General features: G+C 45.4%; 1 protein-coding gene and 1 pseudogene across 3 annotated transcripts in view; one reads left to right on the forward strand and one right to left on the reverse strand.

Moving 5' to 3' along the window:
- The window catches only part of NEDD4L (NEDD4 like E3 ubiquitin protein ligase), a 297,333-nt gene that overhangs the window by 55,752 nt on the left and 215,291 nt on the right, over window positions 1–26,290 (forward strand). Inside the window, exon 1 of one of the 3 annotated variants that reach the window (XM_016129129.2) lies at window positions 14,944–15,468. The exons of the other annotated variants lie outside the window; for them this stretch is intronic. The gene's annotated coding sequence lies outside the window, so the exon portion shown is untranslated. Of the gene's footprint in view, window positions 1–14,943; window positions 15,469–26,290 lie in introns of those variants that run through there. 3 annotated transcript variants of the gene reach the window in all.
- LOC107502170 lies at window positions 6,895–7,720 on the reverse strand (annotated as a pseudogene).

Here is a 26,290-nt window from a genome sequence, read left to right on the forward strand (position 1 = left end):
GGACGAGCCTTGCTGGTGACCCACGTCTGGTCAGATACACGTATGGTCTGCCCTTGTCATCCTCAACCCTGGCGTGCATTCGGGACAGCTGACTCTGTCCTCCCTGAAGCCCTTTCTCGGCCCCCATGTTGCCCGTTGATCTCTTGTTCTTCCCTTGCTTCATCGATCTTTCCTTCTGAGTCTCCCTCTGGTTCCTGCTCTGCGCCTCCAGGTGTTTTCAGGCTCCAGGGGTCTGTCCCCACCCTCTTTTTCCCTTCTGTATTATCTCAGAATGGTTCATTCAGCCCAAAGCTTTAAGCACTTTGTGTAAGCTGATGAGTCTCTCTTAGAGAACCAGCTGTCTATCTGACTTTCCCTCAGTGTGATCAACAGGAATCTCATACTTAACATGACCCATGTGGAACTACTTCTTTTCTTTCCCAAATTTGTCCCCCTCCCCATCTCCTAAGTGTTGGCCACCATCATTAAAAGGTAGGAGCTCTTACCCAGTGTTTCCGTTAAAAACCTCATTTATCATCTTCATGGTCCTCATCCAATAATACTAATCATAAAAAAATGACTGCTCGCTCTGTGTGGGGCACTGTTATAAGCATTTGAAAAAGAGCATTAAGCTGTAGAGGAAGGCCCTCAGTGTCCAGTCCTGCTGATGAGGAAGCTCGGGCACAGGGGGCTTCAGTAGTTTGTTCATAGTCACTCATTTTCTAAGTGTTGGAACTAAGATGCAATTTGTTTTTAACCTTACTAATTATTTCCTTTCCTTTTTTTTTAAATTAATTAAATTTTTTTTTGTTTTATTTTTTTAATTTATATTTTTTATGGTGACGTTTGTTAACATAATCCAATAAGTTTCAGCTGGAACGCCACCTGCAAAAGAATGAAGTTAGACTGTCGTCTATCACCACTCACCAAAATCACCTCAGAGTGGATGAAGGACCTGACTGTAAGACCTGAAACGATAAATTGCATAGGAGAAAACATAGGAACTAAACTCAGGGACCTTGGACTTAAAGAGGATTTTATGAATTTGACTTCAAAGGCGAGGGAAGTAAAAGCAAACTAACCATCAAACTAAAAAGCTTCTGCACAGCACAAGATGCAAATTTAGGCGATGTGCTTCTGAGCTTGGACTCTCAGCAAGGACACTGTCCTTGTCCCAGCAGGAAAGGAGGCTGGCCGAGCTATATCTCCCGCCTGGGCTCCCTGCCCTCCTCCCCGCCTCCCACTGCCTCCAGTTCATCCGCGTGGAACCGCCGGAATGATCTCACCATGGTAGAGATGAGATCACATCACTTCCCCAGCGGCCCATCACGCTCGGGTCAAAAGCCCAGGCACCGGCGTGGCTCCCAGTCCCTGTCGCGATCCTCCCGAGTCCCCAGCCGAGCCTCTCCACTCTCCTCTGCTCTAGTTCTGCCAGTAAAAGGTAATATGAGCCACGAATGCCAGCCATGTATGTCCTCTTAACTTTTCTACTAGTCCCACTCAAAAGTAAACAGGTGCAAATAATTTTGAATGTTTTCATTGACTCATACCAGAAATATGATTTTGATATGTAATCAATATTCAAAAAAATATTAAAATCTTTTACATTTTTTTTAATAGGGTGTTTGTAGTCTGGTGGGTATTGGACACTTAGAGCCCGTCTCAGTTTGGGCCAGTCCGGTTTCAGGGGCTCAGGAGCCGCTTGGGGCTGTCCCACTGCACGGCGCAGGGCTCACCACCCCGGCACCCTCTGCCGCAGCCACACCGGGAGAGCCCAGTGTCAGGGACTTGGCGTCTGCTGTTCTTTTGCTCAGGACACTCTTCCCCTATGGCTTCGCGAGGTCGTGTCCCTTCAGCTTTGAGAAGGTCCGCTATGCGTTGCCTGCCAGCCTTGTCCCCAGTCAGTCACCCGCTTTAGGGTTCTGTGTAGTGCTCAGCTCGCCTGAAATTAGCTGGTTTCCTTGTGGCTGTGTGTCACCCCCTCAAGAGTGTCAGCCCTCTGAGGACCCGGTGCGCTGCGGTTTCACTCGCCTCCTCCCGAGCACCTTAGGGTGGTACCTGCCCTGTGGCCCTGTCCTACCTTCTTATTTCTGTCCTCTTCCCTTCCAGGATGGGTGACACCTGGATGACGGCTTCTTGCTGCTCATGTGACCTTTTTCTCTGCTCATCTCCTGATGCTGCTTTGCTTTTCTCTGATGACAGACCGTGTATTCTGGCATCTCCCCCTCTTCCCGAGGATTAGAGCTGTACCCACTGATGACGGAGCGCTAGCCACACAAGGCTAGTCGCGTAAAAGAAACAAAATGAGGGTTAAAATTCAGGTCCTCCGTTGCATTAGCCACATTCTGAGTGCTCAGCAGCCACGCGTAAGGTAGCTAGCTACCTTACAACAGTCCCGGCATCGCAGGAAGTTCTCCAGGCAGTGCCGTTCTAGGTTTACATACAGTGATTTGGCTGCATGGAAGTTCAAGATATGATACTTTTTCCTTTGATTGATTTATTCATTTCAACATCATCCCTGGTTGTGGTTGGTCGTAAAATTGTTCTTATCCCAAGAAATGTAACAGGCGAAGGAACCCTATCCCTGAAATGGTTTGATGGGGGGAATGGGGCTTTATATGTCCAGCTGCCTCTGAGTAAATAACACTGACAAGGGTCTGGGCACCTCGAGGTTTTGAGTCCCAAAATGATAGATTCCATAATGTAAATAACAAAATGCAACCGAAATCATGTTTTATTTCCCTCTTCTGTTGGACGCCCTTAGTTTCGTTCTCTCTGGTTACCACTTGAACCAGGGATGGAGACGGGAGCCCTGACGTTGCCTTTGCAGGGTTTGCAGGCAGGTAGGGCTGGCTATCATCCGCTGTCACCATTCTGTACTGTTGGGATTCAGCGAATTCAAAACCTTCCCTGCTTCCTGCACTTTGGCCAAGCAGCACATTGAAACGTCTGGAGCGTGCAGTGCAGTCCCCCTCGGATGTCAAGGGCCGTGATGCTTTTGTTTTTCCCAGCTGAGTTCGGCCTTTGGATTACTGAGAGCGAGCTCACTGTACTCAGTTAATGATTCCCTGCCTACAGTAACCACGCTGCCGCGCGCATCCAGTTAGTTCCGAGCTACGAAGTGCCTGTCATGCATGTACGAGATTTCTGTTGTTAAAAGAGGGAGGACTCGGCAGGGGGTTAGGTTTTCTGGCACTTGTTTTCAAAATAATAAAAGATCTAGATTATCCATGTGAGATTTCAAAAGAGGCCTTGTGCTTTATCATTTTCTCGGACTTGCATACATACAGGTGGCTGGCTCAGCCCAGATTGCTGATAGAGAGGGTCTGAGAAAGGTGTCTGGCCAGTTGCTTGTGCTGCACGACACGAAGTCCAGTGGAAGAGTTCATGACCACCTGTGGCTGCTCCGCCTCCTGAGGTCTTGTCTGTTCCCAGGGATCAACGGCGAGAAGAAAACAGAACACGTTCATTATCATAGTCCTCATCTTAAGGTGGCAAAATCATATGACTTAGAGTTGTCATGAAGTCGAAAGAGTTAATAAGTGCACGGCACTTGGCAAGCAGCAGGTGCTCAAGCCGATCCCAGCCGCTTCTCTGAGCTTAGAGGACCCTGGCACCGTCCCATCGAACCAAGCAGTCAGCATTGTCCTCTGGTTCCTTGGTTTTGTTTTGATTTGATCTGTTTCTCGAAGGTAATGAGAGTATCCATGATTTGAACTCAAAAACGGAAACTTCTGTGAAAAATGTCGAAGTTAAAAGGTGGTCCGCGGAAAGTGATTTTAGTGGATATGGTAGCTAGTAGAGCTTTGAGATCCTTCATGTGTCAAGAGCTCAGACTAGGAAATAAAGTAGGAAATCATCGCATTCAAATACCAAATGTTAGTTAACTCGTATTTAGGAGGTTAATATTGGCTTTAAAAACCATAGTGTGCATCCTAAAACCAGATAGAATGCCTTGTTTCTCTGCAGATTTCAGATTTTCATGCTCTTATGTGGCTTCCCTCCCTTACATGCCTGGCATGGAACATGGGTAACAGCTGAGACTTGGACATCTTTTCTTATTTATGTGGGAGATTCCCGGCTTTTGACCCTAATGGGATTTTTATGGTTTTATATGCTTAAATGTTCTTGTTTCGTTACCATTCTGAAGCTTCGAGGAAAGGGATGATTAGGAGAATGGGATCCTGAAGTTTCTGAGCCCGCTGCTTTCACTTCCCTGTGTTTTTTTTTCTCACAGCACCAGGGCTCATAAACGGTTTTCTGTAGCTGCTCCTGGAATCCTGCCCTTGGGAGGAAGATGTCGCTTCCCTTTTGTACATGAGGTCGGGCTCAGAGGAATAGAAAGAAGCCTGTTCACAGCCGGCGTCCAGCTTAAGTGGCTGGGTCAGGAGTTGAATTCACATCTTTTTACTTTAGATCATGTGCTCTTAGCATCGAGTGTGTGTGTGTGTGTGTGCAGCTACATGTATGTGGAAAGAAGATATGTATTTAAATGAGTTAAGCTCATACATTGCCAAGTTGATTTTTTTCTCACTATACTAATACTCACAATGAAGCAAACGTCGCCATTTTCCTTTCATGCACAGTTGATGGCCTTACGTGCGTTTCATGATGATGAAAAAGTTAGCATCTGAAGCGTGCCCTCTTCCATGCTCTAAGTGCTTTACACGTAGAGCATGAGCTCATTTAATCCTCATAGCAAGTCTAGGAGAGAGGTATTAATTTGGGGGGATGAGGATGTGAGGTTCAGAGACTCAGGCTTCATAGTCTCAGTTTTGCTTTCATGTGTCGCCCCAGTCAATCAAAGCGATTCCATTTCCTAAGTGAAATTTCGGAATTACTTTTTCTTTCCTTTTGGAATAAGAGTTGCTGTGATGGGACGACTATGCCTTTTGTATCTTCAAATCCAGGATTTCACGTCTCATGGAATTGCCTGCTTGTCTATTTCTCTCTCCTTGGAGTCAGTGACTGGACTTATTTGTCTAATATTCACCCTGGCCATGACCCCTGTGTAGGGTAAACCCTTAGACAATATGTGATGAATGCATGCAGAAAAATGAATGAATGAGTGAAATTGGGGAGAAGGGAGTGTCGAGCCTTCCAGAATGAGGGGGGAAGGGACGATGACAAGACAAATTTGCCCGGCATCTTGAGATCTGTCCGGAGGTTGGCCTCGTGCTGTAGTTAATGATATTCTCCCTTATTCAGGGACTGTGCTTTTTAAATTGCAGTGTGTCATCAACGTGGACATTGAGCCTCTGACTTAGGTGCCTTCTTTTCTGCTTACCTTTCGGTCTGATCATCAGTTAATGTTGAGGTGGAGGCCATTTCACCTTGGCATGAGTGATAAAAAATCACTTCTTTTCCAGAAGCTATGTTAGTGCATACTGAAATTCCAAGCTGTGGTCTCAGGCATTCTACAAAAACTAACCTTTGGCATACTTGGCTGCAGCCGACCTCTTTCTAGTAAATTCCCCACCGGCTCTTGGCTTTTCTTGTGGAATTAGCACATTTACAAAGGTTTCTTCATTGGTATTCCTGGTGCGTGGACTCGAATGTCCTTCACCCCTCAGTGTGTTGGGTTGTTGTATTTGTCTTAGGGTCACACTTAATGAGAGAGAAGCCAGAGCAAGTGTGGGAAGAACGGAAGCCTGTCTCATGTAGGGAGATCCTGCGTCATTTAGACTTCGGCTTCCCAGTTTCCTGAAGAAGACACGCGATTTTCATTTTTCTCATTGATGTAACTATCCCCGGAGTGGTTAGCCGGGATCTCAAATACTTGGTCCCCACCTGGCTAAAAAATACAGGTAGTTGGACTGGCAAACTCAGTACTAGTTACTTCCTGCATCCAGCAGGGAACCAGTCAGAGAGAGATTATAAATGTAAACTCAGTTTGAAACTTTTTGTGTCTTAGAAGTAAAGCAGGTAAATAGTGAAGAAAACAGCTCACCCACTGAGGGCGTCTCATGTGTTTTTATTGTGGAGTTAAAGTCAATTTTGGCTCTCTGTGGGAAGCAGTTTCCTACTTTAATCAGTTGGCAAAGAAAGTATTTCAGGGAGCAGAGGAAGAAAATGGGGTTTCAAGTAAGAACCATATCCTGCATTGTTAAAAATAATTTAAAATTCCACAGCTGAAAGTCTTGAAAATAACTCATTGGGAAAATTTTAATTACTAAGCATCAAATGCACTTGACATTGATAACCGTCATACCAAAGCTAAGACATTTTAAATGTTTTTCTCAAAAAAGGTTAGTGATTCTCTTTTTCCTGAGAAACAGGGTGATTCAACTATGAACATTTATGTGGCCAGTCTAGGTCAGTTTTATTAATGTTGAGATCAAAACAGGCATCACAATTCATGTCTACAATAAGATAGACTGTGAATGTCTTGTTTCGCTGAATTTTAGCAAAAATTCTGTGAGATAATTTAAAGAAATGTCAAATTTTTTGAAGTGCAAACTCATAAACTGTACACTGGGATCACTTTTTTTTTTTTTTTTTTGCTTGAAAAGTGCATCTGATTTGAGAATACAAGCAATTTTTCCATGGAAAAAATATTTCTTCAATAATTCTTGTGTCTTCTTTACTGCGACTGGGTCGTTTTTAAGAAAGATTATCAGCTCTGTGGTTACTTTCTCACAGTTGATAAAAATCTGTCAAAAACATCGTAATATAATTTGCAAGGTTAAAAGTTTTTCAAAGGCTATGAGGAACAGGAGAGCAATAGCACCTCTTGTTTGTATAAGCACAAACATTTAAAGCTAGTTATATTGCAGGTAAATCCAATATAGTGTTCAAAAGTTCCATAAACAAAAGTAAATGTTTACTTCTATTTCTCCAATAGTCAAATGTTAGATCTGCCTGAGAGTTGGACTTTAACAGTTTCCTGGTTTGATTTAAGAGTCCAAAGTCCTTTTTATGTATTTGGCTCAGTGATGTCCACATCCCGGATAAATTCAGTGCAAAAAAAAGTGGAAATTGGGGCAAAGACTCCGTATAACGACGCACAAGGATATGCTACTAGCAGTTGCTCTCCTTCCATGGCTAATGCAGAAATAAACATTTTGGAAGCAGAAAAACTACACTGTCCAATAATTCTGGTGGTGAGAATGATTCCTGCCATTCCTTGCAAAGAAAATATCACTGCAAAGCTGGAAGGTAGGATCACAGGAAGAAGACAGTATCCAAGGACACTTGTCACACAACCAAATGAAACAGCTGTCATACTCATTAAGTTTCATAAAACATTCTTAGACGTTCAGTTGCACTGATCCCATAGACCTAGCCAAACTGGATTTTGCCAGCCATTAACAATATGGCTCCAAAGGCAAGGCGAAAAACCATGGCTCCTGCCAAATCAGGCTCATTCATGACGCTGCCGTCTGCTGCTTTTAATGGATGTAACACTGTTAGTGTTTTTTGCCAGATAGGGTTAAAATTGATACCTAATTCTTCTAATAAGGGCAGCTCATCCTCAAAGTCGTTTCCGTAGAATGGCCGAGGTGTAGTTGGAGTGCCTGTGGTGGCTGTCGTGGCTGCGTCATGCCTGGAGGGACAAATCGGCCTTGCTGTGGGCAGTCACAGCCTGCGTACGATTTGCTCTAGGGACTTCTCAGTCCCTCCGTCACCATGGGACTGCTGCGATCGGTCATCAGTGCTGTAACTTGCCTGGCAGAAATTCATGTTTTTAGTTATCAAAGTCTGACAATGCAAATGATCAAAAATGGAGGTGGCAGCAGTAGCTTCAGCAGCCCCAGAGAACGCCCGGGCTCAGTTTAAAACTCTGAAATGTCTGTCACCACACACTGAAGTTAACTCGAAATGGGTTAAGGACCTGAATATAAGACCTGAAACAATAAAATGCACAGAAGAAAACATAGGAACGAAACTCAAGGACCTTGGACTTAAAGAGGATTTTATGAATTTGACCTCAAAGGCAAGGGAAGTAAAAGCAAACATAAATGAATGAGACTACCTCAAACTAAAAAGCTTCTGCTCAGCAAAAGAAACTGTCAACAAGATAAAGAGACAGCCACCCAAGTGGGAAAATATATTTGCAAGCAAGGCCTCCTCTGATAAGGGCCCAATATCCAAAATATGCAAAGAACTCATATGACTCAATAACAACAAAAAACAAACAATCCAATCAAAAAATGAGCAGAGGACCTCAACAGACACTTCTTCCCTAGAGGAATGACCAACAAATATATGAAAAGATGCTCAACATCACTAGCTATTAGGGAAATGCAAATCAAAACCACTATGAGATACCATCTCACACCTGTTAGAATAGCTATAATTACCAGGACACGTAATAACAAATGCTGAAGAGGATGCGGAGAAAAAGGAACCCTCATCCACTGCTGGTGGGACTGCAAATCGGTACAGCCACTATGGAAAACAGTGTGGAGGTTCCTCAAAAAACTAAGAATTGATCCAGCAATCCCCCTACTGGGTATTTTCTCCAAAGACTTGACAACCCATATCCGAAAAGATTTTCACACTGATGTTCATAGCAGCATTATTCACGTGGCTAGGACATGTAAGCAACCGGTGTCCTATGATGGATGATTGAATAAAGAAGCTGTGGTACATATATACAATGGAATATTACTCAGCCCTAAGAAGAGATGATATACTGCCATTTGTAACAACGTGGATGGACCTCGAGATAATCATGCTAAGCGAAATAAGCCAGACAGAAAAAGTTGAAAACCACTGATATCACTTATATATGGGATATAAACCTAAAAGCAACAAATGAACAGGACAGAGACCCATGGACATGGACAATAGACTAGTGGTTACAAGAGGGAAGTGGGGAGGTAGACAGGGAAAAAAATTAAAACTATTTCTTCAATTAAAAAAATAAATAAAATTAAAATAAATAAAATCATTACTTAAAAACAAACAAACAAACAAACAAACAAATAAAAATGAAGTCCTGAACAGGTCAATTCGCTATGTGTGACCTGAGAGTCTTTTAAAAGAAAGGGTTTGTTAGGCCATTGCTAGCAAAAAAAAAAAATTTAAAAAATGAAAAATGAGAGGATGCTGTTTGGGTGTGGAGTCCAAACCACCGGCAGCATGATGAGGTAGGAGAGAACAGTCTAGCATCTCGGAGTTTGCAAGTGGTTTTACACACTGAGTAGGCAGAAGGAGGGAGAAAGATGTAAGCCGTTGAAAATAATTTACACTAGTTACAGACAAAGGGATGGGAGAAGGCGCAGCGGAGGCAGCTCTGGGGTGGGCACAGAGGCCCCCCCGCGGGCTGGCCGTGGGCAGCAGTCTGGAAAGCCCACGCGTAAGTGGGGGGGGGGGGCGAGGCTCCTGGTTCGATGGTGCCCGGCAGCAGAAATCTGCGAAAACAGCCACCTGGAAATTCACCTGAAGTTCCAAGGGCCACACGGGGAGGTGAGCAGCCGGTAGCAGGCTAATAGTTCTGTCTCTCTCACTCTCCAGCCTCTGCAATTAAATTCAGAACATCTCACAATTTTCTCCTTGTCCATGTCCTTCCCCCGGGTTGAGCTGATCTCTTCGTGACTAAGCTACAGATAAAGTGGTTTTAAGGACACGTTGTCTGCTCGCTGGGGAGCTGGTGCAAACACTTTGTTTACCGAGTACCCTCTCTCCGCAGAGGCAAGGATGTCTTCACACAGTTTAAAATTTCGCAGGAGAGCGAATGGGTGGGAACCCGGGAGCTTCTGACTGTGATTACAATGGATATTCATGGAAAGGGAAACTGAGCTGTTGGTATGGTTTGAAGTAGGAAGGGGAAGGTTTAGGGAACAAGAGAGGTTTAAGTAAACTTTTCAGATTTAGGGTAGATGGAAAGTGAAGTATCAAGGGCATTCCAGAAGGACCCAAAGGAGTCAAGGAAATCAGGAATTGAGATTTTGGTGGTTGGGAGGAGAGGCTGCCCCAGACCCAGCACCTTTCTGGTACTTTCCTTTGGGCCCATTTTTATGTTTCTTTGACTCCCTCAAAATATACAACACAACACTAAACATTATTCCTCAAGTAGCCCAGCTAATGCCATGTGCCGCTAAAATGGAATCGTAGCCTGATTTTCTCAAAATTCACAGAAAAAAAAAATCAAGAAATGATAATATTCTAAGCAAGTTAAAGCATTTCTCATGTATACTTTTCTTAAATATATGGTACCCACTATTGGATATTTAGGTTCAAGTGTAATGTGATGTCCGATCTGGCAAAAACGTAATTATTTAAAGTGCGATTGGACAATAGCAGCTTTGAAAAAGCAGGGAGACTCCCATGAAAGTTCTACCCTGGTGGGTGCGAGGTCCCCTCATGGGTGCAGGCTGGGCTCTGGGGTTGTGCTCTCGATAGAAATGCATCCCATACCATTTATGGTCTTTAAGGAAACGAAATAACTGAATTCTCTATCATGAGGCTCGTCCCACCCAAAGACCAGAGACCTGAGTTCTATTTGTTACTAAGCAGGGCCTGCCGGGGGGCCTCCTGGACTGGACGTTCTCATAAGAACAGGAAGTTGCTGTGGGGGAGGGTGGGGGAGGAGAGTGGGGGCAGAGGGCTCAGTGAGGAGTGTGGGAGGAGGAAGAAGGTGACCATGGGGACTTGGTTACTGAGCTGGGAAAGGCCTTAAAAGCCAGGAAGAGGTTTGCATTTGACAGAGTACCATGAAAAACCAGAGTGCTAGCCCTAAAATGTATATCATTCCTCACTTCTCAGGGGCAGCCACTGTCATCTTTTAATTACTGCTTTTAGGTTTTATCTCCCAGTCTCCTAAACCTGATCTGTTGCTACTACCGGAATTTTCAAACTGGATTCTCATTTCAGAAGTTAAGGCTTCGCCCTCACCCATACACCCCAGTCCCTCCCACCATCCGATACCTGTTCTATCACGATATTGGTTAGGGCAGTTTTCTGTGTGTACCGGTGGTGACTATAAATGTTGCTGACTGTGACCTAGGTAGTATACGATGATTACTGTCACTGTACAACTCTTTTTTCTATCTTTTTGTTTGTTTGTTTGCTTAAATATTCCCCAACTCTTCCTCTAAAGTGCCCATCCTGGGCTCTCCTGCTGTGGCCCTGGGAGTTCCTTTCTCTGGTATCGGGGTCCCTGTTGGGTGGCGCCCCTCGCTTTTTTAGTTTCTGGCATTTTCTGGTTTAGTGGTACTGGTTTACTCTGTCCTATTTATTTCCTTAAATAAATAGCATCCACTAAATTGATTTCATAACCACGGATTGCGTGACTTGCATTTCGAAAACTACTGAGATAACCACTTAAAGTGATGCTGTACCATTGCCGGGGTGAATTCCCTCTCTCCCTCCCATGAAGCTCTTCGGAAAGAGCAAATGTCAGAGTCAGAAATCACAGGGCAAGTAAACAACAGGTGTCTACACCTCCAGCTCTCACTGTGTTGAATGGGGGTGGTGGGTGCTCTGAGGGCAGTGCAGGGTGCGTGGGTGTGTGCTGGGGTGGCTTAGGGAAGGGTGCTTCATACTGAGGGCTTAGCACGTGCTCACCTGTTGTTTGGATACCTGCCTGAGACACAAGCCATTTTACCTAGTCTTTTGGATAAATTATTAAATAATGTGGGGAGTAAGGACCTTCACCCCTCCCTCCTCATTCCTTGGCTAAGGGGCGGGATTGGGAACCACGTGGCTGACACCCAGCGTGATGCCCAAGTCCTCGAGGACCTCACTGGCTCGTTTCACTGTAGAATATGTATGGGTCCCCGTAGTCCAGTGTGCACTCCTTCTCTGGATGTCATTCTGTGTCATCAGCACTTTGCCTTCTGGTTGCTGATGTAGCCCTTAAAGCCGAAAGGCATGTGCTTTTAGGTAATGGCCTCAGCCATGGAATACTGCAGACTCGACTCGTGCTGTTCTGCTGGGAAGGCGAGAGAGCGCTTTTCCGTGGTCTTCGGGTGACTGACTGCTGCACGTACTCTGGGGGTGAGCTGGGAGGAGAGGATACTAGGGTTTCTTATTGTCTTTCCCCCACTGAATAGGGGACCCTCAATTGCATTTCTTTCAGTCCCCTTGGTTGGTTATTTTGGGAGAGATAATCCTAATGAACTGAAACTTTGTCACTCTACATTCTGGTTGAGGCATGTAGACCTGGCTGAGTCGAGATAGCTGTCTGAGGCACTCAGTTTCAGAACAGCTGTGCTCACACATCTGCTTCCTTGCTAACCTCTGGGGTGGGCAGGAAGCTTATGAAACAATTGCAGAACCCCGCCACGAGTAGAGCGCGGCGGAAGCGCCGAGTGTGGGGTGGAAGGAACGGAGTGAGGGCTGAGGTTGCTGAGTCATACAGGTGAAGGTCGCATCTTTGTAGATAGATATGGCTCCCAGAGTTGGAGCTGTCCACAGGGTGTTGAGGTCAGGTTTAGATGTTGGTTCCATTGTCCTGGTTCAGTCTTCATTGGACTGGAAGAGGTCAAGAGCAGAGGCCAGCACAGGCTGGATCTGTCCAGGGTGGCCTAGGATAGAACTGTAGCATCCGGAAGGTGGATGAGTGATTAGGCGCCTACACCTGGTCTCTTGAGAGCTCCATCCAGCAAAGGACAGAGCGTGCATTCTAGCAGCGGCAGGTGGAGTATGGAGGCCGTGTGTGTAACGGGGAGATTCGGTTGCAAAAATCAAGGAACATCTCAAGTTTCAGTCGGTGAATATTTTCGCTTGATTAAAATTATATTTCCCAGAGCTAATAAAAGTCCTACCAGCGCGAGGACACATACAGCGTGTTTGCTAGTCATGTGGCAAAAATGTCGATTGGTGCTACGTGCTGTAAAAATTCCAATCAGATTGATTCCTTTGTATCGTGATCAATGGATTCTTTTGCCCATTTCTGAGCAAAGGAGTCCTTTCCATTTTTAGCGGTGCATTTTAAGTGTGTTTCTCAGAGGAGGAATGCCTTCTTTGTGTAATGCATCCGCTCCCCTTTGTGCGGCAAAGCCCGGCGGGTGAATGAATGAACGCTTTGTGCAGCCCTCAGCCCCTGGCGTGTCTGCACTGGAGATGGAACAGGTGGAGCTGCCTTTGCTCTGAGTGGCGGCTTATTCTTCTGAGCTTATGGCAGTCCTTAGAGGAAGTGTCGAGGGTTTCAACGTGCTTCCGACGGCCATCAAATCGGGTGAAATGTGATTCTGATGGGAGCACCGTGCGGGAAGAGCATGGGCTTTGTGGGCAGACAGGCCTGGGTGTGAGGCCTAGCTCTCCCTTCATGAGCTCTCCTTAGCTTTGCTTCTTTCTTCCGGGCCTCAGTTTCCTCCTGAGGGAAGGAGACAGCGAGGCTTTTCTGAGAGCTGGCTGGGGAGAGGAGCGTGGCTGATCTGTCACTTCATGGGCGTCCAGGGCTTGGCGGATGCTCCGGTGTGTGTTCATTAGCCGAGGAGGGGCCGTAAGCCTATCAGGAATTTCTCTCTGTCCTGTTGGTGATCAAGGCTGTCACTGTACAGGGGCCTGGGATGGGCCAGTGTGTTAAAAGCACCTCTTACTGTCTCCACCATGAGGCTATGGGAGAAAACAACGTACATTATTCAGATGAGAGAAAATACAAACTTCTGTGCAGTATAACAGAGAGGCAAGTACAGTTTTCTGGGATGGGACAACATAAGTAATCTTGAGTTGCAGAATAAAAATAAAATTCCTCTAACGCATCAGAGGTGGGATGGAAATGAGGCAAAATAAAATATTGCCTCTTTATTTAAAGAGTTGAGCTATAGTTTTGTTGTTGTTGTTTTTTAACTTGTAAGTACTAGATCACGTCATTTGGTGATTGATGGTTTACTCTGGTTTCCTGACTGTGTGTGCAAATAATTGTAATTCATACGAAGAAGTTCTGTTTCTCTTTCTAGCCAGTGTTACACATGTACCATGCGACTAGTGTTATAAATACATATGTAGTTCGTTTGTATATATATATGACGTTTAGATTGAGTGTAGCTAATATGAATAGTGGGAAAACGTCCCTCACCTGTCCCCAGTTTCTAAATTTCAAATCAAAAACGTGAAATAGTCTTGGAATCCATGCCTGTGGCTCAGCCCTGCATTCCAGGCCGCTGTCTGACGAAACTCATGGAAGCTGTGAAAACAGTACTGCCCTGTTTTGTGAAAGGAAGTAGGAGGTTATTATGGTCATGGCGAGTTTCAGATAAACGTGATGCTAGTGGGCGACTGTTTTGTCTTCTTTTTCTACAGAATTTCTAACGGCATTTGAACTTTTAAATCCTGAATCTAATATAATGTCTATAACTCTATTCCGTTTGCAGAAGGAATGTCTTGTGTCTTCCTGTCGGGGTGTTTAGAGAGCTGATATTGATGGATTCCTTTGTCTGACACGTTATAGCTTGGAAAATAGGCTCAAACCTATTGTAAACCTCGGATGATTTCTGAGTAGATTTTAAAACTTGAGCTATGTGAAAGGGGTTTTGGGACTCTTACCTTATACTCTGTTCTGTAGAAACAACTGCATTTAATATATTTCTCATTACTGGCTTAACCAAGTCTGTGTGTTCAGGAAAAGATTTTTCCACTTAACATTTTAACGCCAGATACTTAAGGAACATTGAGGCCCAGAGTGAAATGAGAAATTTCACGTCTCCTGTGCAGTGTGAAAGGAGCTTGAAAATTACAAATCTCGCCTTTCATTATGCTCTTCTAATTATTTTACTTCTAAGAAGACCTTTAATGTCGGGTGTTGATTATCAAGATGCCAACCAGATTGAGGTAGAGCCTACCCTAACAGCCTCATTTTAACTTAATCCCCTCTTTGAAGACCCTTTCTCCAAATACACCATAGTCACATTCTCAGATATTGGGGGTTAGGGCTTCCACACATGGATTTGTTGGAGGCGGGCGATGGCACGCAGTTTAGCCCATAACAATGACTTAATTTTATGCTTTTTGTAAAAATAGACCAATGTGTTGTGGATTTTTTTTGAATCTGTCTTAGAAGATGTGTGAAGCATTCTTTTTTTTTTTTTTTGGTGTTTTAGGATTTCATTATTTGATTTCTCTAAGCAGTCGTTGAGAATTTAAATGTCCCTTGACTAAACAGTACAGATACACTAGTAACGGCCTCGTACTTCCAAGGAGCCTCACGTATTTGTCTCGATTGAGTGAAACAATGCAGATTCTCTCTGAGAAGCCTTACATCCGGCTGTGTAATTTCGCAAATGGAAAGTGACGGAAGAGGAAGCATTTGCTCCGGGAAAAGGTGAACTATTAAAAGGAGTTGCGTGAAGGCAGAGTGTCCCTCTAAACATTTGCCTAAGGTGGAGGGACGCTGACAACTGACATTACCTTAGGCGGAGTCCTTTGGGTCGAACTCACTACATTTCATGAAGAGAGGTACCTGCTGGGCTCTAAGAGTCCGAACATGGAGTCCAAGTGGCAAGTTCCTTAGGCACCTGTGACGTGAAGTGAGCGGGGACAAGAGCATGGCTTTTCCAGAGAGGAGCACACCTGGGATGCGCTTCCCTGGGAGTCTAGGTAAAGCAGCTCACCTGTCTCTCTGCCACCTGGCAGTGGAAAATTACCGCTGGTGAGAGCCAGGACTTATGCACAGTCCTCAGAACTGCTTCTGCCCTTGGGTTTCCCAGCTTTATCTCTCCTTCCCTGTTTAGCGTATTCTCCTAATTGAGATGTCTCGCAGTGTAGGAGTTTCCTGGTGGGGGAGGAGGTTTTACTTTCCTGGAGCATTTTAAAACTCTGCTAATTCCTCCGTAGTCATTTTATATTATCTCAGGATTCTTGAGCTAGTAATTAATTCCTCTCTAACATAGTTGACCTAGTTTACTTCCTTCTGGAAGGATTGGGTTTAAACCTCAGGGTTGTGCACTTTTATTTAGGAATGAGTCTAAATGGGCATGGTTGGTTTTCTTCAATGGACATGTTGCTTTGGGGGAAAAAAGAAAACGAATGCTAAAATGTATGAACACTGCGAAAGTTCTGAATTTGTTTTCTTGAAGGAACAAAATGACATCTGCGAATGTTTTCCTGAAATTGTATAGTGAAGGAAATTTTACTAGGGATAGTAATTTTTTTCCATGCGTTTTATCTGAGTAAGACTCTTTCTAATATTAAATATTGAGTAGAATTGTAAGATTATTTTTTTTGGAAAAAAGGTGGATTTTCTTTTTAGGTTTTATATGGTGCCATTATGTGCCTGTGAAAGGAACCCGATAATGATTCCAGCGTAAACAGCTGAACGACACAGCATTGTATGTGATGGGGGCTGTGCGTTCTAGTTCTGGAATTATTAAGTCTGTTGACCTGCTGTTTGCCCTGCCGGCCTGGGCCGCTGACCTGCGTGTTCGCGATAAATTTTAAATACTGGTTTAACGCCTTTGTTTCTAGTGTTTATAAAGGGAGAAAACGAAAAGCGCCAGTTATCTGATGACAGACAGAATGCATTTTAGACCTTAGGTAGCTAGATCACCTTGAATATTTACTTACGAGGAGTGGAGCGGCAGGGCATGGACAGCTGTTTCTGAGAGCGGTACCGGGTGTTCGGGCAGCAGGCCCCTTTGCGAGCTGGCTGGCTGTCTTTGCGTGGCGGCCAGGGCTGGCAGGCACCAAGGCCAGGGCCCCGTTTCCATACCGGGGACCTTGGTTTAGTGGGGGTGGTGGTCCGAGTGAGCCCCAGTCTATGGTGAGCTTGCCTCACTCCCTTCCCCTGCCCTAGGGAAATCAGTATAAATCTCTAAGTGTTTGGCTGCCAAAGAACTTGAACTTCGACCTTGTTAGGGAGTTCAGGGTGCGCCTCAACCAGACAGAGAGATTGGAGTCTAATCTACTTTTTATAAACCCCTATAGGGGATTTCATAAGGTTCCCGAGTGTCGTTTTCTGGTGACTAACAACAACCTTGATGTTTTCGCGTTCTTCCTTTGCCAAACGTGCATTCCTCACATGCTCTCTTAAAATGATTCCTAAAACTATGCCTAGACATGCAGACCTCTGGAACGGGGAGGGGGGCCGTCGAGGGGAAGGAACTGCTGCTTCTGCTCTGGAGGACCAAGCGGGGGCGGGGCGGGGGAGTGGGAGGTCGGGGAGTGAGGACGGGTCTCCCGGTTTCCAGGCCGCTTTGCCCACCCTCCCTCTTCTCCCCCTGTTTATACTTCGATGTTTCCTGCATTGCAGTTTGCTTCTAGAGGTCAGGGATGAGTTGTGGTGAATCAACAATTTAAATTTCTGGTGCCTTAAAAAAGGCCTTAAGTCCAAGAAGACTTCCCTGCAATGAAAACTACACACAGGCAATCCTCACTTGGCACGAGTCTGTGGTAACTGAGCTTGGGTCCACGCAGAGCGACCGCATGGAGGTTTACTGCGCTGCTGCTCTTGGGTAGAACTCTGTTTCAGACAGAGGGAACTGTGAGGTGCTGTGCTCACCACAGGTGCAGAATGAGGCGACAGTCTCAGCTCCCTTTAACACCCCCCAAGTCCCAGCCCCCACCCGGAACTGGGAAGCCGCAGTTCCCCAAACACGCAGGAGCTGCTGCCTGGGCAGACGGTTGGTTAAGCCCAGACTGTATTCACCACATCCAGTTATCCATCACATGTCCATGAGGGACATCTATGCTTCAGATGCTGTTCTGTTATGGGAGAAGTGTGTGTGCGTGTGTAGGTAGAAAAACAAGAGGAGTTTTGAAGAGTTTACTTCTTTTTGGAATGTCTTCTTCCATTGTGAAGTCCCTATTATGACAGTTCAAAAATAATCAAACTTCGTAAAATATTACCGCAAAAGGAATAAATACTTACAAATCTATTTCAGATGGTCTTTCAGAGAATTAGCATACTAACACCATCTAGCATCCTGTCTTAAAAAAAGAACACCTTAACATTTTTTTTTTCCTCCGAAAATGTTCTGTTGGAAGTAACACAACATTTGTAATTTTACTTCAGGTGTTACTTACTTATAAATACCTTTTGAAGCATCCCATATCCACATAGTAATTCAGATTATTTTGTAGTTTGAAAAAAGCTAGAAAACTTGACTTTGATATTTTGAATTAAAAAAAAAAATCAGTTACTGAGATGAACTCCTTTAATTTTATGTATTTCTATGAAGAAACTGGAAAAAAAATAATTTAACAAATTTCTGTTTTGCTCTTTAAAAAAGTTCATGATTCAAAGCACAAGGCAAAATTCCAGTAAGCTAGGAAGTAGAAATTTTCAGTCACTGTCTCATTAATGAGCTATTGATGTGAGTCATGTCTTTGTAATAAAATAGCATTGCTGGGTAATGAGGCTCAGCTGAAATGTCAAATCTGATCATGCGCATTTCAAGGAGGTAAAGCCGTAGAAGCAGTGATACTGCCCAAATCCTGCTGGTTGGAACATCAGTTAGAAATGAACGTCACTCAGGCTTTGCCATTGGCTTTCCATCACAGAGATGACAGGAGGGGACGGAGGGGTGCAGAGTGAGGGGTCGCTTTGTGGGCCCCACGGCCCACCGTTGGCACAAGTCCCATTCTCCTTGTCACCCCCAAGATCTGCTGTCGTGCGGCCGATGCCAGCAGCTCTCGTAGGTGTGTGGCACTAGGCGCTGTGGCTTCTTCAGGTTTCTCATGGGACAGCTCAGTTCTGTTTGGGGGAGTTTTGTCTTGGCTCTCCTGTTCCAGCTGGTGATTTCGCTTTTCTGTGTGGTTTCAGTGTGGCCTCTGTGCCGCGTTCAAGCCAACTTCAGCCACTCCTCGATCCAGTGACCGCTTGCACTCTCGTGTTCAGTCATTCCCTTCCGCTGTCTCTTGGGCCGATTCTAACGCCCCGCCCATTGTAGAAGTCTTGCTGTTCTTCATAAGAGGAATTTTAAACATCTGCTGTAGATCCAGTTAGCCATCGTGAATCCTTTTTGGAATAGACGTGGAATAAGAATTACAACAAACAGCCTCCCTGCATACGGGTTTCAAGTGCTCTTAATTCATATCTATTGGCTATTTCACTCATGGTGCTTTGACACTGGTGGCGAGTAAGGAATCATTCTGATTTATGAATAATCTGCCTTTCTCTGTGAGGTAGATGGTGATTATAATTATCATTCCTGGGCTTTGTCTTAGAGATGTGACATAATATACATATTGGAAGTGCGTGGTTTCACATAAAGCAGGCAGCTTAGACTGAGTTCTTGGCCCTTCAGGTGCACGTCTTCTGAAATCACAACGTCTCGGAGTTGGGAAGGGACATCTGGTTCACTTTTCTCCCCTGGGCGATGTTTCTGGCAGCTGGCAGGCCTTTGCTCTTTCTCTGGTTCTAACCAGCCAGCCAGCTCTCTGCCTCAGGAGGCCACCTGCTTCATGTTTGACCAGGGTTAACGCCTGGAAGTTCCTTCCTCTCAATAAAGCTCATCTACCTTCCCGAAGTTTGCACTCCTCCGGCTTGAGGTTGGCCCTCTGCAGCCTCGTAACATAAAATGACTTTGCTTCTGCCGTCCACCTCTTCCTGCAGAAAGAATCTGGTCTTTTTTTTTTTAAAACCAGGTTAAACATTCTTAAGTCTTCACGTGATGTGTGTGTGTTTATTAACTATCCTGGCTACTTAAAAACAAATGTTTTGAGTTGTTGATACATTCAGATGGTTTTAAATTAAAAGTGTAAAGAAGGCTATGCAGCGTGAAGTCTCAGTTTCTGTACATGTCTATCTGTCTGTCTCAAACACCTCTGTCCCTAGCCAACTGATTCCTGTCCTCTGAGTCAACCAGTGGTGACGATTTCTTGTGTCCTTATAGAATTTCCTTTATGTACATGCAAACGAATATTTGTGTGCGTATACATGCACACATCTCCTTCCTTCTTTTTATATAAATGGTAGCATGCCCGACAGAACGTTCTCCACCTAGCTTTTTCATGTGATGGTGTATCTTGGATTTTCAAACCTGTACATAGAGAACATCCTCATTTTTTCTTAAGGTTGCTTAGTGTTCTGACGTTTGGATTTTGTCCTCTTGGCTTAAAAAACAAAATGAAACAGCCACCACCTCCCTCCTGAGTAAGTCATGCCACTTGGGTTTGAACACAATGTTGGCCCAGGGCACGATATGATAACATCCCTGCTCTGGACTTTGAATAATACAAGTGGTTTACAGTGTCATAATGTTGAGTCATAGTGAGCTTGAGATAAAATACAACCCCCGAAGGTCCTCCCCCCCCCCCCCCCGCCTTTGATGCTCTCCCACCCTGTTTCCTCAGTCCTGCTCCTCTGCCCGGAATCCGGCAGCTCATGCACACGGCACTGTCAAACCATCCTGTGAGATTTGGCCCATCACCCATGCTGATTAAATCTTTTTGGATTCTCATCCACTCGTCTGACATTTTACCCAGTTGTGTATATCAACTACAGATTGGATTAGACTACCATCAATATCCTCATTTAGATTTTCCTGGCTCACAGTGTTGCCCCAGATGGAGCCAACAGTAGAGCCCATGACATGACCCCCGAGAACTCCCTGGAGTTTCCTGATGATCATTCTTTGGATAGGAGTTGGCAACCGAGTCCTACCTAACTTTACTATTAGTTCGCCTTCATGTCAGCATCTTCTCTGGAAGAATAGAAGGTGATTTGGCCAAAGTCCATATATATTAATAGGCAGCATGCCTTGGAGCTACTAAACTTATCAGAAAAGGAAGTAAGTTTCCATGTCTCATTCTTTAGCAAACCTTAGCTCTAGTTTGTTCTCCTTTTCTGAATGCTCACAAAATGTTTAGTAATTCACTCTAAAACTTTGCCTTGGATTGATGTCATTTTTTCACTCAGTTATTCATTCCCCCTGAAACATTGGGTGCCCTACTCTTTGCTAGAGTCTAGGAAAACTGTGCTGAGTGAGCTAAAAGATTGCTTTGTGGCTCTCTGGCCTTGAGCAGTTGCACATGGACCATTAATCTTGTCACTCCCCGTGATCTGTCTGAGTTTGTCTTTGGGCATGATAACTAATTCAAAAAGCAATGACATTAAAGGGCGAGAGGCGAAATATAGGGTAGTGTGGGAGCTTATTGTAGGAGGACTTATCCAGCCTAGGAGCCCTGGAAAGACATTTTCAGAAAATGTGATGTTTAAGCTCACCCCTAAAGCAGCAGTCCTCAACCTTTTTGGCACCAGGGACGGACCTCCTATGAGAGTCTAACGTCTGATGATCCGAGGTGGGGCTGAGGTGGTGATGCTGGTGCTGGGGAGCGGCTGCAGACACAGATGAAGTTTTCCTAGCTGGCTGCTCACCTCCTGCTGTGCGGCCCGGTTCCTAAGAGGCCATGGACCCGGAATTTGTTTGCAATCTGTTAGTTGCATTGCACTGAGGACAGAGCCTGGGAATGGACGGGGTCAGGCCAGCTGGAGCGCAGGAAGTAGAAGCCTCGAGAGGGTTCTGTCTGCTCCTATTCTCTGAATTCGGGAAGCCGCGTTAGGAGTCTTCCTGTTGTGCACATGAGCACAGCATGTGTTCGAATAATCGATCGAACTAAGCCCTTGTTCTGAGTGCTCGCTCACCACGCAGCCTTCTGATTGGTTACGAATCGCATCTGTTCGACTTGTCCACAGAGTGACTGTGCCAGTCCTCGGTCCTTCAGAGCCACACAGCAGGCTGTTTTCTCATTGTAAAATCTAAAACCTGGCCCTGGAATGAATGATTAGCTTTGTTCGTGTGCGTCTTCTCTAAGATGCTGGGAGCCCTTGGCACACTGACATGAATCACGCTTCTGATCCCACTTGGTGAGATTCGGGTCTGGGAGCACAGACCCCGCCCCAGAGAGTGTCTCTGAGGGCCCTGGCCAGTCCTTCTGACAACCCAGACCTCTTCCTAATCAAACTGCTCATTCTACCCAGAAACCCGGACTTGAATCCTCGTGAGAGGTCTCAGTTATGAATGCCATGAAAAAAAATTAGAATTTAGATCCTGAGCTATGATTTTTGGCTTTTGACAAAGTGCCATTGTTTATTATGATCATTTTTAGAACTATAAACACAAGATAATTCTCGTCTTAGTAATCTTGGAGGAATCTAAAAATGTTTCCTGTCTCATGATTAGAAGTTTGAAACAAAAGGACTATTGATAAATAGACTGTTTGAAGACCGTTTATATGGAGTTTAACCAACTCTTCTGGTAAAAAGAGAATTTTTAATTAGTAGAAGAGAGTGACTATGTCCTTTAAGCCAGAACTCTTGCCAGCTCATTCAGTTTCATGGACACCATTCAATGGCATCTTTCTCTCTCCTCATAATCACTGAATTTACTGTGGATTCTTGGCTTTCGAGGATTTAACATTTCTAACTGGGAAGCACTCTAAAAATCTGTCTGCACGTGGACGGATCTGCTTGTGTGTTAGACGTGAGGCCCGTGGGGGTGCGCACGTCCCTTAGGATGTGACCGACACTAGTCAACACCCTCCGCTAACTCCTCAACCTACCACCGACCCCGAAGCCCGCACACTCGCCCACGTCTTCCTCAGGAATGTATTTTCTAGGCGAGATGACATGGAATAGTGTCCTCGGCAAAGGACTTGGCATGTCCACCTGGGAAGCCATGGCACCACTCTATTAAAACATCAACAGCAAAGACAGGTGATGTTGTCATCGAAAGAAATGTAATACCAGCATTTTTATGACAGGGATCAAAACAATATTTAGTTGTCGGGGGAGAACCTGCGTGATTGATTCAGTGCCGGCCGCGTGGAGCGGGTACCGACGTCCTCACTTACCTCATCTCTAGAGTCTCGGAGCCGCCACAGAGTGAGGGCATGACATACTCAGTGTTATCACAGGCTAACTGATGTAAACAAGAGTTACGTTCCTGTGGCATCTCATCAACGTTATAATGAGACGTCACTGAGGATCTGCCGGACTGGAACTGGCAGAAGTCTTACGGGCGCTCTCTTGGGAGCCTGTCGGAGCCAGAAGACTTTCCTCCTATTGTCTTGAGCTCGTGCTGTGGGGCTGGTGGTCTGTCTTCACAGGGCTCCCTCCAGGTTGTCGTCCAGGGGGTCGGCCCCTCCCATTCCTCAGCTGACTTTAGTTCTCTTTTCCTACGAGCCCTTTCCCGCTGAATATTTTCCAATACTTCAATAATTCTCTCAGAGGGACCAAGCATGAACTCTTGTTGGGTTTTTACCTCTGTCCTTGCCTCTTGGATACTTTTTTCTGTGACTGCTGGGCAAGTCTTAGCAACCTTGTTTATGATATCGGCCTGTATTGGACTTAGCTAAACTCCCAGATCTTTGTCACACTCTATTAAGTCACCGTCACCACTGTTTCTCTGTTTGTATAATGAGTTTTAAAATGACTTGATGAAGGAAGACTGTACTACACTTTATAGTATTTGCTTTAATAGACTTTACAGCTATTAATTTATAGGCACTTAATTTGCGTGCCGGTCTTTAATATTTCAGAGGAAGTCTTGACCCCAGAACATGTGGTTACAGTAAAACCTGTCTCACTGCCAGATAGCTGAATTCCTTCGTTTAACTTGTCTAAGTTGTAATTGGGTTAAGAATAGGGGCACCTCCCTCCCTCCCTCTCTCCCTCCCTCCCTTCTTTCTTATCTTCCTTTCACAGGGGTATATTCATATCCTGCCGCATTCTTGCATGGAGTTGCTGCCCTTTGAGCAGCACGATCCAATAGAACTTTCTGTGGTCATGGACGGTGATGCTCTCGAGCACTGGAGATGTGGTTGGTGTTACCAAGGAACTGAATTTTAATTGATTTTAATTAAATTTAAATAGCCTAATGTAGCTAGTGGCTGCTCTATTGGACAGTGCAGCCGTAGAGTTCAGTTGAGAAAACGAGACTTACCTACAGTGAAAAAAAAGGCGACAGTGATTTACTACTTAAGTGCCAGAATAAACAGCCAGTCTGAAGGAAGGCCCGGAGGAAGGCACCGGGCCTCCTCCTCGGGGTGTCCATTGCTGACCTCCGTACTGACCTCTGGTTTCTGACTTCCAACTGCCTCTCGGACGTCTCTGTCTGCACACTGGGGAGATAACCTCAGATCAAGAAGCTCTTTTATTTTCCTGAGCCTCAAACCTACTGTTCTTCCTTGATTTTCTCTCATCTCGTGACATCAGCACCCGCAAACGCTGACACCGGAAACTTGAGTCGATGCCTTCTCCTCTTCCTTGCAGAGCAGAGCCAGTCTGTCACCAAGCCATCCTGTTCGCCCCCCAGGAATAGCTTTGGAACCAGTCCCCGTGTTCTCTATCTGCCAGACAGTGTAGCAGAGCTCGTAATTAGTGTCCCTACCCTCCTGTTTCTGGACTTGGCCCCCTTCAGTGTGCGGTCACCAGGGAGCCTGTCCACTCACCCGCTTGAACACGTGCGCCCCGCACAGCGCGGAGGGTGAAGCAAGGCCCCGGCTCTCCGTTCCGAGGAGTCCTCATGCTGCTTCCTTTGCCCGAAAACGTGTACCTCCCTCTTCCTCATTCTTCAAGGCCTGGCTCCAATGTCTAGGCATCTGGGGTTTTCCCCAGCTTTCTGGCCTATTTCCCTCACCCCACCCCTCGCAGGTACATTAATTTCTTCCTCCTCGGAGTTTCTGCACGATGCTGTCCATCGCTGTTATTAAACATACTCTGTCATCTTGTAATTATGCATGTGCGTGTGTCTGCTCTCCTGATACACAGAAAGTGAATTCCTGGATTTCTGCCTCCCGGAGGCCTTCCTCGTACTGCTTTCAGCGCAGCGTAAGGGCTTTCGGTTGAGTAAGGGCATGGACCCGAGCGGACCCCTGGGGACGAGTAGGAGCTGTGTGGGATAGTGCAGGGAGGAGGGGAAGTACGTCACCGTGGGGAGCACAGGTCGTCGGGGAGGAAAGCAGGACTTGGTGAACCTTCAGTGCCAGACCAGGGAGTTTCTATTCGATCCTTTTATCCATGGGGAGGTCCCTCTGGAGCAGTGGAGAAGGGACATTTTAGAGAGATTGGACTATGGAAGTGGCAGGCGAATTAGGATAAAGAGGGGCTGGCAACAGCGCAGGGGGGGACACGTCTCAGGAGCTTCCGGAGGAAGGGGCAGCTGAGCTTGTATGAGAGTCGGTGTGGGGGGACGTGAACGAGGCTGTGGAATGAGGAGGGGGTGGATTTAGAGCTGTTTTAAAGGCAAATGGAAGTGTCACAGCTGATCTCTAATGTTATCGTCATTGCTTCTGGAATTAAAAAAAAATTCATGCTTAAGGTCACGTATCCCCAATTTTCTGATGTTGTCTCCATTTCAGATATTGACTACGCTTATAAGGCATCAGATGCCAGACTCCTTAAAAATATTATAGCCGTTGCGCTTACATTGAGCAAATCATCAAGTTCTGTTAATCCTGCCTTAAAAATACCATGCTTTTTACGTGACAGAAAACACAGACCATAGTCTTTGACTCGCTGGTGTCTTTTCCTTGCATAGAAACCTGGACCCCAATACGTAGGAAAATCTCAATTTAGCAAAGAGAGAAATTAGACTCCAATTATTGTACAGGATTCTCCACTGCTGTAAGTAAATTATCCCCAAACTTAGCTTGAACCAACAAACATTTATTTTCTCATAGTTGCCGTGAGTCAAGAAATCGAAAATGGCTTAGCTGGGGTGCTGACGCATGCCTTGCATCGTCCCTGCGATGTAGCAGGAAAAGATTTCTCACGAGGTTGTGTCAAGGTGCCAGCCAGGGTCGCTGTGACCGGGCTGGAGGACCCAGTTGCTCACCACGTCGACCTCTCCTCTCACAGGGCTGCTTGAGTGTCCTCACGACATGGCAGCAGCTGGCTTCCAGCAGAGAAGTGTGTGTGTGTGTGTGTGTGTGTGTGTGTGTGTGTGAGAGAGAGAGAGAGAGAGAGAGAGAGAGAGAGAGAGAGAGAGAAGCCGTAATGCCTTTCATGACCTAATCTTCAAAGTCACACACCATCACCACCACCTCCACATTCTGTTTATTAGAAAGAAGTCGCTAAGTCTCAGGTGAGGGAGGAGACATTAAGCCCCACCTCTTGAGGAATATCAAGAACTTGCGGACATAGTTTAAAACCACACAACATAATTTCTGGAAATCAGTCACCTTGAGCATCAAAATGATGGATTCTTATTCTTCCTATTTGTTAACTTTTCCATTTGGCATAATAATAACCGTGATCTGGCAAAGGTTGAGAAATTCAGGTTGTGCAGCATCTTATGGTTCTGTAGTTTTTCTCAGTACTTACACATCCTTGGGACGTCCACTTGTTTAGAATGACACATGTTGGGCTGACAGTGGTGACCAGCTACAGTGGGTGGGCCCGGGGGTCGGGCTGTTCGTTGTCCTCACTGTTAGCTGAGCTTGAGCTAGATATGTTTTCTATTTTATATCTTGGTTCTCA

The sequence above is a fragment of the Rousettus aegyptiacus genome, unplaced genomic scaffold (assembly GCF_014176215.1).
Source record: "Rousettus aegyptiacus isolate mRouAeg1 unplaced genomic scaffold, mRouAeg1.p scaffold_m13_p_12, whole genome shotgun sequence".
NCBI classification, from domain to species: domain Eukaryota; kingdom Metazoa; phylum Chordata; class Mammalia; order Chiroptera; family Pteropodidae; genus Rousettus; species Rousettus aegyptiacus.